The 14,854-nt window shown below is 45.4% G+C and overlaps 1 pseudogene; it reads left to right on the top strand.

The window, feature by feature from the left end:
• The first annotated feature begins 7,450 nt into the window (after nucleotides 1-7,450).
• On the top strand, nucleotides 7,451-8,393 carry LOC137141659 (olfactory receptor 9S13-like; annotated as a pseudogene).
• The last annotated feature ends 6,461 nt before the right edge of the window (nucleotides 8,394-14,854 follow it).

Genomic DNA, 14,854 nt, shown 5'->3' on the forward strand with positions numbered 1-14,854 from the left:
AAATCATGGGTTAAAGACTTCACGGTACAGAGAATCCACCAGCAAATGGCTTACTTAAGAGTCCCTGTGCCTCAGTTTCCCCCTCTGTAAATTAGGGATAATCACACTTCCCAACTTGACTGGGGCATTGTGATGTTTAAGTCTGTTCATGACTGAGGGATGCTCAGATACCACACTGATGGGGCCTATGTAAATACCTAGGAAATACAGATAGGTGAATTTGCAGCATCTGGGGATCTAATCTTCAGTGCCTCAGTTTCCCTCTCTTTAACAAGAGGATCAAGCCCTCTCCTAACTTCACATGACTGCTGGAAGGTTACATTTATCATTGGCTGTGGAGTGCTCAGACTCTGCCAGGTTTGGCATCGTTTAGCTACCTAAATGGACATTGCAATCACAAGGAATGGGCTCTAAGCCAGATGCCACTGAGATCACAGGCCAAGTTCTCATTGGCTTCAGTGTTACCAGCACTGGGCCTACATGTGTTACTGGCTGATGAATTAACACTACAAAGGCAAATCTCTATGGGTGCCTGGGGCACTGTGATCTGACCCAAGTTCCCAGTGCCCCAACATGGCTATTGAGATGTTTTGGTTTATTAATTTTAGACTCAAATTTTATAGCCAGCAGGGACCATCATGATCATCTAGTCTGACCTCCTGTATATCGCAGCCACAGAAACTCACCCACCCACTTCTGTAATAGACGCATAACCTCTGGCTGAGTTACTGAAGGCCTCAAACCTTTATTTAAAGACTTCAAGTTACAGCCTCTCCCCTCAGTTGGGATGCCGACTGTTAAGCCTTCCTCTGTGGCTTGGGCTGGAGAGCACGAGCGACTGGAGCACCCATTTGGGCAGAGATTGCAGGGGGCAGGAATTCGGGCCACCAGGTCAACCCATTGGGGACAATGGGGCTCAAGTGGCAGCCCTGTGGTTTGCTTGCCGGGCTGCCGGGTCAACCCTCTTCTCCTAGGAGCGGGCGAGGCAGCCGGCCAGGCTAACCCTGCACGGCCCTGGGCTGAGCACCCTTGAGCCAGCAGGTCAAGCCGGGAGTGCGGAGAGGGGAGGAAAGGAGGTGAGCGGATCCTCCTCCCACCATGTTCCTTCCCTCTGCCCAGTGCGAGCGCTGGCTGGATCCTTGTCCCATCAAGACTCTTGCCCTCTCCCTGCAAGCCGATCAGCCAATCTCTTGTTTTTTTTCCATTTTGGCCGCCCCACCCATAGCAGTCAGCCAAAAGAGCAGAAGCCAACTTGCCCAGCCCGCCGAGGGGCCCACATGGGGCTTGGAGCAGCAACGTTGGCATTATAAAAACCACATTCCAACCAGCTGAGCTGGAAGGCCCTCAGGCGTCACAGTCTCACGTGGCCCTTTAGGAAAGGAAGCGCTGGCCGTCGCAGCGATCGTGTGGCTTCCAGGACGACATGGGTGTGTGAGGGGCAGCTGGTTTGTGAGAGGGGAATTAGCTCAAGTGGTAGAGCGCGCAACTCGCATGTACGAGGCAGCAGGATCGATGCCTGCATTCTCCAGGTCAGAGGTAGTGGAAAGCCCTTCTCTTGCCTTTCGATGACGTTGCCAGCCACGGGGCTGTTGGCCTTCCTCTGCCTCCTGAAGAGCCAGACCCTGCGTGCTGGAGAGTGGTTCAACCTCCCACGACATGGGTTTGTGAGGGGCACCCGGTTTGCGTGAAGGGAGTTAGCTCATGTGATAGAGCGCTCAATTTTTATGCAAGAAGCAGCAGGATTGATGCCGCATTTTCCAGAAAGGCGAGGGGGCCCCGTCCATGTTCCTGGTGTGGGTGGGCTTTTGGCCTTAGTGTCTCTATCAATAAAGAAAAGAAGCAGAGGTCCCCCAGACCACCAGTATCTTCCTTTTCCACAGTCTTGTCCTCATGAGCCCCCCCTTTGACCAGCTGAACTGGAGACCCCGGGGGAAGCTTCTTACGGTGTTCTCCTAGTTCACACTCAGATGTGAAAAGCCCGTGAGAGTTCATCAGCTGTTATGAGAAGTGTGAAAAGGAGGTGTAGTAATGGCTCCTTTGGTTTGCATATCACCTCAGTATTAGCAGATTTCTCTTCCCCCTTTCTATTTTATGGCCTGACCTCTGGTTTCATTTTCGGAGGTGTACATTTCTGACGTGGGGGGGCAATTTGAAACATTTCCCTTTCGTTCCTTGTTCCATGGGGAGTATTGAAAAAAGCAAATATAGCACCCATCTTCAAGAAAGGGAAGAAAGAGGATCCAGGGAACTACAGACCGGTCATCCTCACCTCAATCCCTGGAGAAATCATGGAGCAGGTCCTTAAGGAATCCATTTTAAGGCACTTGGAAGAGAGGAAGGTGATCACTAAAGGCAAGTCATGCCTGACCAACCTGATTGCTTTCTATGAAGAGGTGACTGGCTCTGTGTATTTGAGGAAAGCTGTGGGCGTGATATACCTTGATTTCTAGTAAAGCTTTTGATACAGTCTCCCACAGTATTCGTATCAGCAAGTTAATGAAGTAGAGGTTGGAAGAATGGACTATAAAATGGATAGAGAGCTGGCTAGATCATCAAGCTCAACGAGTAGTGATCAATGGCTCCATGTCTAGCTAGCAGCCGGTCACAAGTGGAGTGCCCCAGAGGTCTGTCCTGTGGCCGTTTTTGTTCAACATCTTCATTAATGATGTGGAGGATGGGGTAGATTGCACCCTCAGCAAGTTTGCAGTTGACACTAAGCTAGCGGGAGTAGTAGATACCCTGGAAGGTAGGGATAGGATACAGAGTGACCTAAACAAATTGACGGATTGGGCCAAAAGAAATATGATGAGCTTCAACAAGGACAAGTGCAGAGTCCTCCACTTAGGACGGAAGAATCCCATGCACAGCTACAGACTGGGGACCGACGAGCTAGGCAGCAGTTCTGCAGAAAAGGACCTGGGAGTAACAGTGGATAAGAAGCTGGATATGAGTCAGCAGTGTGCCCTGGTTGCCAAGAAGGCTAATAGCATATTGGGCTGCATTAGTAGGAGCAGTGCCAGCAGATCGCGGGAAGTGATTATTCCCCTCTATTCGGCATTGGTGAGGCCATATTTGGAGTATTGTGTCCAGTTTTGGGCCCCCCACTACAGGAAGGATATGGACAAATTGGTAAGAGTCCAGTGGAGGGCAACTAAAATGATTAGGGCGCTGAAGCACATGATTTATGAGGAGAGATTGAGGAAATAGGCTTATTTAGTTTGCAGAAGAGAACAATAAGGGGGGATTTGATAGCTGCCTCATCTACCTGAAGGGGGTTCCAGGGAGAATGGAGCTAGGCTGTTCTCAGTGGTGGCAGATGCCAGAACTAGGAGCAACGGTCTCAAATTGCAGTGGGGGAGGTCTAGGTTGGACATTAGGAAAAACTTTTTCAATAGGAAGGTGGTGAATCACTGGAATGGGTTACCTAGGGAGGTGGTGGAATCTCCATCCTTAAATGTTTTTAAGGTGTGGCTTGACAAAGACCTAGCTGGGAGGATTTAGTTGGGGTTGGTCCTGCTTTGAGCAGGTGGCTGGACTAGATGACCTCCTGATGTCCCTTTCAACTCTCATCTTCTATAATTCTATGAAAGACTGATATAGTATAAAACTAAATGAGAAAAAATATAAGACTGAGATTTCATAAAGTCATGAGGATTGGAAAAAGCATGGGAAAATCCCACCTCATTTTCTCCTGGAAAATGTTGATTTTGTCAACAAGCATTTTACACTGGAAAATTGTTCCAATGGAAAATTCCCAACCACCTTCACCCAGAACTCATGGCAGACACAGCGAGCTAGTGCACTGACACCAAGGGGAACACGATGGGCACTTTGCTGGGCTGTAGCGTCTAGGCATACTAAGGCCGAGAGCAGAAATATTCCCCTTCAGAGGAAAGTGTCCACACTACAGAAAAGCAGAAATGGGCTCAAGCCCAGATGTTAATCCACGCTGGGATCCCAAATGCCTCAAAGTTCAAGAGAGGAGCTTTGGGATCTGAGGTGCTGGATCTGCCCCGTCTCTACAAACCCCTCCACTAGCTGGATGGGCAGACGATGTCTCCGTTGCTGGTTGGCCCACAGGGCCCCAAGCTTTGACTAGCTGTTTGGGTCGAAAAGGCCAGCGGTGTAGATGGGGCAGCGCAGCCAGGTCCTGGTCTATGAGCGGAAGAGGCGTGAGATGCCAACCTGGGGCTGACAGGGCAAGGGGCCAAACACCTGAGGCGGGTGCTTCCAGAAAGGGGACATGGAAACATTGGCCCTTAACTTAACTTAAATAACAGCTATCCTTCCTTGATGTTTATCCCTCTGATCTATTTATAGAAAGCAGTCCTATCTCCCTTCAGCCTTCGTTTGCTTAGGCTTAACAAGCCAAGATCCTTAAGTTTCCTCTCATAAGGTAGGTTTTCCATTTTGTCCGATCAGCCTAGTAGTCCTTCTGTGCACCTCTTCCAGTTTGAATTACATTTTCTTAAACATGGGCAACCAGATGCCTTTTATAATGGTACTAACATTTCCCGATCTCTTCTTGAAATTCCTTGCCTGACACATCCCAGGATGTCATTAGCCTTTTTCATGGATGCATCATATTGGTGGGTCATAGTCATCCTGTGATAGACCAATAAACCCAGGTCTTTCTCCTATTCTGCTGCTTCCCTCCAGTAGGTCTACAGTTTATAGCAAAAATTCTTGTTGTTCTTTCTTCCCCGTTTCTATTACTCCAGTTTTCAAGGTAATCCAGTCTACTTGTATGATATTCCGGTCTTCCTCCATTATGGTCATACTTCCCAATTTTGTGTCATTCTCCAATGTCATTAGCACACTCCCACTTTTTCTGCCAATCTCTTTAATGAAAGATGTCGATATGATTGGTCTCAAGACTGAATCCTAAAGAACTGCACTAGTAACCTCCCTCCTGCCTGACAATTCACCTTTCATCATGACCCATTCTAACCTTGCATTTAACAAGTTTCTTTCCTACCTTTCAATTCTTGTATTAATACTTATCTTCTCCACTGGGACCCAGTGGGACACCACTAGACATGTCCTCCCAATACGAAAACTACTCTTTGAATATGGTCTTTCTACCAATCGTGCACCCACTGTGACTCTGGGCATCCCTGTATTCACACCCCTCACACTACTGCAATAATATTTGTACAAAATATGCCTTGTGAGGTATCATTCGAAAATTGGTAACACGCTAGTCAATAATATCATTAAGAAATGCATGTGAGAATGCTGCATGTGCAATTATGGATACTCATAGATATTATGCTTTTAATTCTGACTAAAAGAAGTTTAAAACCAGCATGTCAGGGTGAGTCCATAAACAGATTTTCTCCAAATAAAGGAAAAAGGTGTGGCCAAATTCAGTGAACTATTCATTTGTATGAAAGGTTGCAGGAAGAAATCATTTGCATTGTACCAATCACCAGCAGGGCAGAAGGCAGCACAGAGACTCTCCCAGACAGACAGCAGGGAAAAGGGACTTTATCGGGGGATATGTTTCAGAATAATACATTTCCTGAACAATAAAGAGAGGAGACAAGGAAAACCAATGCCTTGGAACCTGTGGGGATCCTGGCTGAATGCTAATTAGCCATTGCTGGGAAAGACGTATTGGAGAGGAACCTACCTTGTACAAAGTCTCTAACATATTAAATTCTATCTTAGCTATTAGCACATGTACTTTTACTTTTGATTGTTTGCACCCCTGCTTGCCTGTATTCCTTCTACTTGGTATCACTTAACAAAGCCGTTTGTTTAATATACCTATTTACTTTTATTACAAACCAATCCAGTGCTGTGTTTGGAGGGAAGTGCGTCTATACCCCAGTTAAATTAATACACTGTAATGTACTTCAACAAAGGAGAAGCCTCAATGTCTTCTGCCAATGTGATTATTCCGCTCTGTGAGGCCACCTTTGGAGTATTGTGTCCAGTTTTGGGCCCCCCACTACAGGAAGTATGTAGACAAATTGGACAGAGTCCAGCGGAGGGCAACGAAAATGATTAGAGGGCTGAGACACATGACTTCTGAGGAGAGGCTGAGGGAACTGGGCTTGTTTAGTCTGCAGAAGAGAAGAGTGAGGGGGGATTTTATCGCAGCCTTCAACTACTTGAAGTGGGGTTCCAGGGAGGATGGAGCTAGGCTGTTCTCAGGGTGGCAGAAGACAGAACAAAGAGGAAGGGTCTCAGGTTGAAGTGAGGCAGGTCTAGGTTGGATATTAGAAAAATCTTTTTCAGGTTGTGAAGGAGGAGGGTGGTGAAGGAGGGTGGTGAAGCACTGGAATGGGTTCTCTAGGGAGGTGGTGGAATCTCCATCCTTAGAGGTTTTTAAGAGGTGGCTTGACAATGCCCTGGGTGGGATGATTTAGTTGAGGTTGGCCTGCTTTAAGCAGGGGGTTGGACTAGATGACCTCCTCAGGTCCCTTCCAACCCTAATCTTCTATGATTCTATGAAATTAGGTTGGTTTGGTGGTATTTGCTCTTGACAAATCCATGCTTACCATTCCTTCTAACCAGTGCTTAATTTGTGCCGGGCTTACTGGACCTTAGCCCCGACATCTCCTGCATTACAAACTAATCACTGCTTAGTACCCTATTACTCTCTAGGTGTTTCCAAATTAATTGTTTAGTAATTTATTCGAGTATCTTTCCAGGTATTGAAGTTGCTCTATAATTTGCCGCATCCTCTTTGCTCCCCTTTTCTAACACAGGTACTGTGTTAACCTATCCAGTCCAATAAAGAAGTCAAATATGTTAATTCTTAGACTGATAGGGAATGGAATAGCTGATGTTAAAGTCCCATTTCTGCCACCTTTTTATAAATCAATGGTTTCACACATGGGAGGATAGATTCTGCAATTGTCCAACTTGGCTGAGTAGTTGTGCTTTGTATTGCAACTGAAAGGAAAAGTTGGATACTTTGGCTGCTACTCTTGAAAATATGCCTTCCAAAAGAGGCAGAAATAGCAAAGTTGAAAATTTTCACAAAAGCTCAAGGGATGGACCCCAAGTTTTTAAAGTTATTTATGATCAGTTTAGTGTATTTCAGTATTTAGGATAAACGGTATTAATCAGAATGGGTCCTTCTGACCTTGAAATCAGTGAGATTTTGGTACCTAGGTGCTTTTGAAAATTCTTTTAGGCCCATAAACACTTCTATAAATCTCGTCTGAAGTGACTGAATCCTATTGAAATGGAATGTGAGTTGAGCACACAATGCTCTTTGGCTGCTTTGGAAATCCCAGTCCAAGAGACTGGGCCAATGTCTCACAGAGAGTCTGTGGCAGAGCTGGAAAATGAACATTGATCTGCCAAGCCCACAGACCAGGGTATTTTTCCCATCACCATCCTTTTTCTTTTCACTAAGCCCTTCGTCTACATCTTCTTCATTTGCCCTTTCTTTAATCTGTATCTCATTCCTTTTCCCAAGGATTTAACAGCCATGGAGCCAGTGAGATTGGGGAACCGCACAGCAGTCACGGAATTCACCTTGCTGGGTTTTGGAAATGGTCCAGCTCCTCAGATGATCCCCTTTGTGATATTCCTGGTGATTTACATAGTAACTATGATGGGGAACATCGTCCTGGTCCTCCTCATTAGAGCCAACTTTCACTTCCACACCCCCATGTACTTCTTCCTCATGAACCTGTCACTCTTAAATCTCTGCTACTCCTTCACCATTGCCCCAAGGGCCATGGTGAGCTTCCTAACAGGGAACAAAGCCATTTCCTACAACGGGTGCGCCACCCAATTCTTCTTCGTTCTCTTCCACACCACCGAAGGGTTCCTCCTGGCAGCGATGGCCTATGATCGCTATACCGCCATCTGCGACCAGCTCCGGTATCCCATCACCGTGTCCAAGTGGGTTTGCGTTCAGCTGGTGGGCGGGTTGTAAATCTGTGGCTCTGTGAATTCCATGGTGCAAACAGGCTTCACCTTTACCCTGAACTATTGTGGGTCTAATGAGATTGATCATTTCTTCTGTGATGGCCCTCCCTTGATTAGTCTGTCCTGCAGCGACATGTACGTCTATTATCTTGTGATGTTTACCTTATGCGGACTCATCATAGCAACACTGCCGTGATTGTGCTCATCTCCTACATCTGTATCATCTCCACCACCCCCAGAATTCACTCTGCCGAGGGCAGGCACAGAGCCTTCTCCATCTGCACCTCCCACATGGTGGCTGTGACTTTATTTTATGGGACCATTGCTTTCATGTACGCCCAACCCACTTGGCTATCTTCTCTGTACCAAGGAAAAGCGGTGTCCGTGTTTTATACCCTTTTCATCCCATGTTGAATCCCTTCATCTATAGTCTTAGGAACAAAAACGTGAAAGATGCTTTGAGAAGGACACTGGGCAAGAAATGTTTGAAAAAATGAACATTGTCCTTGAACATAGAGATGAAATCCAGTGGGTCACGGTAATGTGCAACACAACAACAAATGCTTGCCAAAAATTTATTTATTATTGGGACCAGTTTCTTAGGTAGAAACAAATAAATCCTTGGGATCCACAGTATTTATCGGTCTGTCTATCAATTTTTCTTTTTTTCTGTGTGCCTGTGTATGGCTTTCTGCCTGTCTCTCTTTCCACTTACATGACTAGTTGGCCTGTAGAATTCATTGCCTCTGGATATTATTTAGCTAAATATATCTTCAGAATTAAATAATGGCTTTGATATTTATAAGGACTTCATTCTTTGGGATATGAGTTGGCTGCTGCCTTTTTGAGTTAGGAGTAAATTTTGTCCATGATTTATCATACAATTCTTCTGTCTTTGAAACAGCTGATAATGGCCACCAATGGAGACAGGATGCTCCTTCATGGCAATTTCCTTGTTCCTATAACGTTCCAGAACACTGGCCATAAAATATATTTAAGACAACAAAGTATGACAACAGAGTCATCTAAGTACAATACTCCTCTGTTGTGTCTTGTAACACAGCTCAATAAAGCAAGTGTCTTGTTTCAAATTTCACTCATATTTGAGTAAATAAGGAACATTCACTCACCCAGGTGTAAATCACTAGTAGCCACATTCAGATCAATGGGTCTGATTCTCCTCTCACTCGTCCTGATGTAAATCAGGAGTACTGCCACGGGAGTCAATGGGCCCGTGTCCTCTCTCACTCACCTCCATGTAAATCAAGAGTAACTCTATTAGAGTCAATGGGCCTAATACCCCTCTCATTCAGCTGATGTAAATCAGGAGTCACTCTGTTGACATAAATGCATTTACACTGTTCTAAAGCTTGTGTAAATAAATAGAAAACTCTGCCCATTTTCACTACACTTTAAGATGCAATAAACTTAGTAGAATAAACAACTAAAAATCTTTTCCTTTTTGATTTGGTCACGAAATGCTGAAAACCACAAATGGAGTCCAATCCTGCAGCATTTTTTGAGATTAACATTACCTTGAGTTCAGGACAAATTTCTGCGCATTGTGTCTTGTCAAATCAAAATTACTGTAGGGATTTACCCTGGATCTCCCAGGTTGTTTCCTGCAAATCTAAGTAATGAAATTCAGAAAGTACCATATGAAAAAAAAAAAATCTAAATATGAGGAGATATGAATTCTGTCTGATTTCAGTGTTTGAATTCCGATCTTCACTGCTGTTTCACAAAACAGAAACTAAGATTCTTTCTTTCTTTCTTTCTTTCTTTCTTCCTTTCTTTCAACTTTACTTTTGCTGATCAATTTGAATGCAGTCAAGCTGCCATTCATGTCACTGTGAATTTTACCAGTGATTTCAAAGGAAGAAGGAGTAACTCTTATTTGAAACAAAATTTTGACCCTGGCTAATATCCTCACATAGGCCAACTCCATAGCTTACTATCTGAGCCAAGAGATATTGGGCCAGTGTCAAAAACCAAGATATGGAGGGTCATGCCTAGTGGTTGGAGCAATGGCAGTCAGGCCAGGAATTGGAGAGAAAGGTAAGAGTTGGAGTCAGGAGTCAAGAGCTTTGGAAAAAAGCAAGAGTGGGACTGTGAGCCAAGTGTGATGCTGTCTAATGGGGAAGGTGACCGTCTATACTAATATGGTCACCAATGTTACAAAACTGTGATAAACCTTGTACAATATGCCTTGTGAGCTATCATTGGAAAAGTTGTAATCTGCTGAGTATTATTATCTTGTTCTAATGTGTGTATCAGCGTTGTGTGTGGAGATATGAAACTTTGCTATATGTTCGGAACTCAACATCAGGGGAGTCTGAGAAAGGCCCATGGGTTTGCGCTTCAGGGATAACAAAGGAACTGTAAACTAGAGACACTGCACATCATTCCCGAACACACCTCAAACGGCATGTATGCAGACGGTGCAAACTAGAATTGCCATTCATATAAAGAACTGATGGCAAAGCAGAGATGCCATGGAACTGCTTGACCCAATGACATAGCAAGGATTTTTCCAGCAAAAAGGGTCACGTTACAAAAAGGGAGAACAAAGTCCCCTGGCCACCTTCTCTTGACTGGTGAATTCTGACAGGGGAAATTTTGAATAAAAGGACTGAGATCCCCAAGAACTATTTGGGCAACACAGAGAGACTTATAGAAAACTGGCAGATTTAACATCTCTGATATTATTTTGGACTACATACTTTAATTCACCTGTAATGTATTTTATGTGCTTTTGCCTTATAGTAACTTGCCTTTCTTTTTCTGAGTTAATAAATAAGGATTTGCTATAACAGTATCTTTGGTGTAAGGTCCTGAGCATCCATTGACCTGGATAAGTGACTGGCCCCCTGGGGCTGGAAGAACCTAATGTGTGGTGAATTCTGGTTTTAGTAACCTTTTACCACAGAAGTCCAGTTTGTCTGGCTGATAATATAGCACAGAGTGCCTAAGTGGACTGCCTGTGGCTCTGTGGGAAGCTAATATAGAGGTACCGGAACACACATTTGTTGCTGGTTTGCTTAAATCTAATTATAGAATATACCACCAGAGTGAGGATGTCAGCCCAATTTTTTGACAGTCTGACCTGAGATTGGTCCTCCCAGCTGTGACCCAGACCAAGCCTGGTGACACAAGGGTCGGGCTGGAACACGAAAATGGCTGGAGCAGGACTGGGAACAAGGCTGGAGTCACAGACAATAATCTATTTTATGAAACATGGAAAGGACGTTGAAGAATAACTTCCTTTTAGAGCACTAATATCAGGCCCCACTTCGTCAGGTAACGCAGCTGGAAAGAGGCAGGGAAACCCTGGAGAATGAATTCCGTCATGGTGGACTGGTTGATCTTTCCATCAATTCAATTCACACCTGAATAAATAAATTGATTCATTATTATTATTACTATTATTATTATTACATTACACCAATATCTTGCTAACCACTTTACCCATCGAGAATAAGAGACAATCCTTCCCCTGAAGAGGTTAAAATCTAAATAATGATAGGAATAATAAAATATCTACAGAAAGAAGAAATGTATTCTCCAATTGGAAAGGTGCAGTCTGACAATTAGGACATTTTTGCACCTAAACATATTTAATGGAAAATTGGATTTGGGAGGAAAGGAACATTTTAAAAGAAGTTGTATTCTTTCTTTGAACATTTTTTATTTTTCTTCATAAAACAGAAAACCTGAAATCTGAAAACACTGGCTCTCTTGTAGTTTGTGGACAATTTTTATTTTTTTATGTATTGGTTTCTGACTGCCAAAAATGAAAGAAAAAAATCAGCTTTTGATTTTCCAGTCAGAAGTTGAAATTTCCCAAGATTGTTTTTCTACCAGTTCTGATTATAATGCAAACCTGCCGTGCTATTTGGCTGCAACTGAATAACACTGTTATTAGTAATAACGTAAGTATTAATTATTACATTTATGATTAATTAGCATAGAATCTCAGAAATGTAGGGCTTGACGTGACTTTGAGAAGTAATCAAGTCTAGCCACCTGTGCTGAGGTAGGACCAAGTAAACCTAGACCATCCCTGATAGGTGTTTCTCTAACGTGTTCTCAAAAACCTTCAACAATGGAAGCTTGTTCCAGAGCTTCACTATTGTCCTAGTTAGAAAGTGTTGCCTAACTTAAATCTCCCTTGCTGCAAATTAAGCAATCACTGCTTCTCCTACCTTCTGTGCACATGGAAAACAATTGATCAGTGTCTTCTTTATAATAGTCCTTACCACATTTCAAGACTATTATCAGGTCCCCCTTCAGTTGTCTTTTCTCAAGACTAAACCTGTCCAGATTTGTTAACCTTTTCTCAGAGATCATGTTTTCTAACCTTTTATCATTTGTGTTGTTTTCCTGTGGACTCTAGAATTTGCCCACATCTTTCTTAAAACATGGCACCCAGAACTGACACATGACTTCAGCTGAGGTCACACCAGTGCTGAGCAGATAGGTCAATTACCTCAGATAAGACAATTACCTCCGGTGTCTTACAAATGACACTTCTATTAATATCACCCCAGAATGACATTCATTATTTCTATGTATATAATAATTAATCATGCTAATCATAGAATCATAGAATATTAGAGTTGGAAGGGACCTCAGGAGGTCATCTAGTCCAACCCCCTGCTCAACGCAGGACTAACCTCAGCTATATCATCCCAGCCAGGGCTTTGTCAAGCCTCAGCTTAAAAACCTCTAAGGATGGAGATTCCACCACCTCCCTAGGTAACCCATTCCAGTGCTTCACCATCCTCCTAGTAAAAAAGTTTTTCCTAATGTCCAACCTAGACCTCCCCAACTGCAACTTGAGACCATTGCTCCTTGTTCTGTCATCTGCCACCACTGAGAACAGCCTAGCTCCATCCTCCCTGGAACCCTCTTAAAGTTAAAGGCTGCGATAAAATCCCCCCTCATTCTTCTCTTCTGCAGACTAAACAAGCCTTGTTCCCTCAGCCTCTCCTCATAAGTCCTGTGCTCCAGCCCCCTCATCATTTTTGTTGCCCTCCGCTGGACTCTCTCCAACTTGCCTACATCCTTTTTGTAGTGGGGGGCCCAAAACTGGACACAATACTCTAAATGCGGCCTTACCAATGCCAAATAGAGGGGAATAATCACTTCCCGCGTCCTGCTGGCAATGCCCCTCCTAATGCAGCCCAATATGCTATTAGCCTTCTTGGCAACCAGGGCACACTGCTGACTCATATCCAGCTTTTGATCCACTGTTACTCCCAGGTCCTTTTCTTCAGAATTGCTGCCTAGCTCGTCGGTCCCCAGTCTATTGCGATGCATGGGATTCTTCCTTTCTAATACTAGTCATCATCATAGTGTATAATATCATGACTCAGCTATGCAAAAATGATATTTTTGGTTCTGATGTCCACAGTTCAAGAAGGACGTTGATAAATTGCAGAGGGTTCTGAGAAGAGACATGAGAATCATTCAAGGATTAGAAAACATACCTTATAGTTATAGATCAAGGAGCTCAATCTATTAATTTTAACAAAGAGAATGTTAAGAGGTGACTTGATTACAGTCTATAAGTACCTACCTGGAGAAGAGATATTTAATATTGGGCTCTTTATAGTGGACAAGGGCAAAAATGATTTATGGTCTGGAGGATGGAGAGGATTGCAGATGACACTTAGGATGGAAGAATCCCATGCACAGCTACAGACCAGGAACTGACTGGCTAGTCAGCAGTTCTGCATAAAAAGACCTGTGAGTTACAGTGAACAAGAAGCTGCATATTAGTCAACAGTGTGCCTCGTTGCCAAGAAGGCTAACGACATATTGGGTTGTATTAGTAGGAGCGCTGCCAGTAGATTACCACTAGTTGGTAGCTCTCGGAAACTCAAATCTTCTGTGATTCAGACACTTAACAGGGTTAAGGACACACCCTGTGGGATTCATGTTTACCACGACTGGGTATTGTAGGAAGGTGCAGTGACCTTCCTCCGAGCCGGGCCACAAGCGCGGGGTTAGATAGGAAAAAGGCCGGCCGCCCAGTCTGCCCGGCAACCGGGAGGCCGGCTAGTGATAGGTCCTGCTGGCCGACCAATCCAGCACCAGAGGGGCGGAGCCTCAGCCAGGGCTGAGGCTATAAGAAGCAGGCCTCACAGCTCAGAGGAGAACAAGCTGCCGCCGGAGGCAGACGTGCGGCCCCACCGGCTACAGCTGAAGCCTGAACCCGGCTGGGCCGCTGACACAAGCGAGCACCTCCTGGGGTGAAGACCCCGGGAGCAGCCCAAGCGACCAACCGCTAAGGGCTGGATAGGACCCCCGGGCCCCCTAGACTGGCCAAGCCCTACAGGCCCCCAGGACTGGGCCAAACCCGTAGGTCCTAGTGATTGGACTGAGTCCCCTGAGCCGGAGGGTTGGGAGACCCCCCCCGAGGCCGGACCTGACCTAGAGGAGCTGCCTGAGGCCGAGCCATCCCCCGAACCCTGGGACCTGGAGGAGCTGCCCCTCCCCGAGGAGCTTCCCACCTTGCCACCTGTGGAGGCCGAGGGACTGGCGAGCCTGCTGCAGGCGGTCTACCCCAGTGACCCCGAGGATCCCGCCGATGCAGGTACCTGGGGATACGGGGAGGAAGTAGCCCAGGGGCAGCCATAACCATGGCTGAGACAGGGGCAAGCCCCGTCAGCGTGTTGCGGAAGGAGCCCCGCCGACTAAGTGGCAACGCCTTTGCCACTGCTAGCGCCCTGGGCTGGGACGCAGTGGAGTTGGGTGGGCCTGCGTCCCCCTCCCCTCTCCCTTATCCTTGCCACCCAGAGAGTGAGTACCGTCCCCCGCACTCCTGACTCGAGGACACTGCTTGCTTGCCCCCCTGCCTGAGGGCCGGGCGATAGACTGTTTGCCTGCCTGCCCTGCCTCAGGGCCGGGGCACTAGACTCCTAGCTACAGCTAACATTCCCCTTTTAGGAAG

Source organism: Emydura macquarii, unplaced genomic scaffold (genome assembly GCF_026122565.2).
Source record: "Emydura macquarii macquarii isolate MOO-44397 ecotype Brisbane River unplaced genomic scaffold, CSIRO-AGI_Emac_v2 contig_3109, whole genome shotgun sequence".
NCBI classification, from domain to species: Eukaryota; Metazoa; Chordata; order Testudines; family Chelidae; genus Emydura; species Emydura macquarii.